Consider the following 3,172-nt stretch of genomic DNA (forward strand, 5'->3'; position numbering starts at 1 on the left):
GGATTGCATGTATCCCCATCAACATGTATTCTCACCGCCATGCCCATCTTCTTCCTCCTTATTATCTTAATTCTCCCATGCCTATATTCTGTCACACATTAGAGAATAAACAAATTTAGCTTTGGCTTTTAGATCTGTTCCCAATGTTCACCAATTCCATGGTTCCAGTACTGAACCAGTCTAGTGTTTCTACACTATGATTTCAGTGCTTGGGGGACTACGGTAAAGACTCTGTAACCAAGGCATTGGATATGAAATAAACAAGACTCTCCTTCTAAATTATATAAAAATAGAACACAGTGAGCCCATGTATAAATATAAAAGGTGCTATGGTCTGAATGTTTATACCCCAAAAGTCTTATGTTGAAATCTTAAGCCCCAAGATGATGGTATTAGGAGGTGGGGCCTTTGGGAGGTTATTAGGCAATTAAGTTGGAGTCCTCATGAATAGGATTAGTGTTCTTTTTTTTTAAAGATTTTATTTATTTGACAGAGAGAGAGATAGCAAGAGCAGGAACACAAACAGGGGGAGGGGGAGAGGGAGAAGCAGGCTCCCCGCTGAGCAAGGAGACCGATGTGGGGCTCGATCCCAGGACCCTGGTATCACGACCAGAGCCGAAGGCAGACACCTAATGACTGAGCCACCCAGGTGCCCCATAGGATTAGTGTTCTTATAAAAGAGGCCTGAGAAAGCTCCCTTGTCCCCTTCCACCATATTAGGATACAGAGAGAAGTCAGAAATCTACAACCTAGAAAAGGGCTCTCACCAAACCCCGAAAATGTTGGTACCCTGATCTTGAATTTCCAGCCTCCAGAACTGTGAACAACAAATTTCTATTATTTATAAGCCACCCAGTCTGTTGTATTTTTTATAGAAGCCTGAGCAGACTAAGACAAAAGGTCTCTAGAAAGATGTACAATGACTCCTATGCTGGTTATTATCTTTTATTCCCCTCTCCACAACCACCACAATATCCATATTTACTCCTTCTCTTTCTTGTTCTATTCCCTGGGAGGCTGACTTCTGTGGATAGAGTTATCCATGCTTCCCTGACCTCCCATGGCCTTAAGCAAACAGGAAGCCCCAGCAGGAAGTGTTAGGGTAGGAGAAGAAAAAGAAGAGAGTCCTTCTTTTTCCAAGCCCTTCTTACTTCAGCACTTCATTACTAGTGGTATTCAAGCCCTTCTGTGATTACACATCCTGTCTGGCAGTCTCCTCCATGATTCTCATTTTTACTCAACTGTTAGAATCCCTACAGAATTAGTGGTCATAACAACTTCTAACTGGTACTAGTTTCTGAGTGACTCACATCAACCCATTAATTTTTCTTCATTTGAACTATCTGGAATGTGCTCTTTCCTGCTGGACCCTGACTTATTTCAAGTATATTACATGACTCCAAAGCCCAGAAGATTTGATTCCAAGTTGCTTTGTTATTATCAAATCTAAGGAAAATCAGAAGGTGGTAGGGAATGGTGAGACACTGAAATAGAAAAGGAGCATCATAGAGGTAGATTGGCAGAGTCCATACAAGCATTGTCCAGGAGATTAAGGGACTCTAATCATAATATTTTCATATTTACAGCTATTTTTAGTGTTAAAATGGGGACAAGATATTGCTACCAAGAGAGTCAAAAATTTTAGTTCCATTGGTAAGATCAATTTTATTGTGACTTAGCTTGGTAACATTAAAAATTCAATCTATCTAGTGTCCCTTGTTTTTATTCCATTCTCACAAAGCAAACTTCTGATTATAATTTAGATTCCACGTAAGTGCCTACAGAGAAGGAATATGCTGGTCATACAGACTTCAACTATTTCAGCAATATTGATTTTTTTTATTACTGTGAAATAATATATAGCAATTATGTTTATTGTTATAATTTGATTAAATGCAAGTGTTCTCTTGAGAGATTGGTCTTCTTTAGACATTTTGCTAATTGGGCTTCTGAAGGCAAGGCCCTGAACCATCTGCATTTCTGCCTGTGACTTTCTTTTGCTATTTTGAAATTCCACATCCTAATACCTAACATGTTTAGTAACACTCAGAAGAAAATGGGCTGCTTGACTAAGGGAAGTAATCCTACACCAGACTTGTTTCTTGGAACAGAACCTTGGTAAAGCTTATTTCCTCATTGTGTGCCAGAAGGAACCTGCCTGATTGCCCAGAAAGTACATAGACTCAACTTATTTTTCTAGCCACTAAATGGCATTTGAAGTTCTGGCAAATAATAAATAAAAGTGTCTCTCCATACCATACAGAGTATTTCTGCAGTCAAAACTTCCTTTTCTAAATTATTATACTGTCCATGACAAAGTATAGTAATTATATGTATTTTGTCCTGTTCTTCAGCTTCCTCTGTGATTTTGCATATCAGTTGTTTGGTTCAAATACCAGTATTCATGCTATTTTACATGTTTATACCAATCTTGCCCATCTACAATTACTTTGTTGTGACATTCTGTGCCAATGTTAGTAAAATATCTTTCTAGATAGATGGATGTTTCTGAGTATTCTGTCGGTGTTCAGAAGAACAAAGAGACAGGAAAGCAGTGTCTGTTGTGTAATCATCTTGCTCTCAGACATTCTGTGCCTACTGGAATTCTTTCTTACAAATGCGAATGATCATTCTACAATGTCCAAAATACCCCCTTGTACTGTGTCCCCCTAAAAATCTACAAATTCAGAGTTTCAAACCAAATATTTGATTTTAAATACATTTAAAAACTATTAGAACCTATTTTTCCACAGGACAGAGTGTATTAAAAAGGTTTTTAATATCAAAAGGCTTTTCCAAAATCAGTTGTGATTTCTTCTCAGCTTTTTGGCTAAGATCAAGTATAGTATCTATTCTTATCAGTTTAATATCTGATACATCCTCTATCCAAAATCAGTTGTGATGATTTAGGAATATGTAAATCATCGCCTATTGATTTTTTTTTCTTAAGCATGTGGCTTATACTTTACAAGGAAAACAAAAATGCTTGCAGAATCATGATTTATTTTTTGTTTTAAAATCCTGGTTGTTCAGAAATAGTTAGAGATGTTGACATCCAGGGAATACGGAGTAGGAGGACCCTAAGCTCACTAACTAGATAACATTCATATCGGTGGAAATTACCCAGAAAATGACCCAACGACTGACAGAACAAACTCTCCACAACTAAATA

At 37.5% G+C, this 3,172-nt stretch overlaps 1 pseudogene; it reads left to right on the forward strand.

Moving 5' to 3' along the window:
• Positions 1-2,810: 2,810 nt before the first annotated feature.
• LOC112834707 (U2 spliceosomal RNA) lies at positions 2,811-2,930 on the forward strand (annotated as a pseudogene).
• Positions 2,931-3,172: the final 242 nt, after the last annotated feature.

Source organism: Callorhinus ursinus, unplaced genomic scaffold (assembly GCF_003265705.2).
Source record: "Callorhinus ursinus isolate GAN/ISIS: 27379988/994484 unplaced genomic scaffold, GSC_fseal_2.0 scaffold67, whole genome shotgun sequence".
Classification (NCBI taxonomy): Eukaryota; Metazoa; Chordata; class Mammalia; order Carnivora; family Otariidae; genus Callorhinus; species Callorhinus ursinus.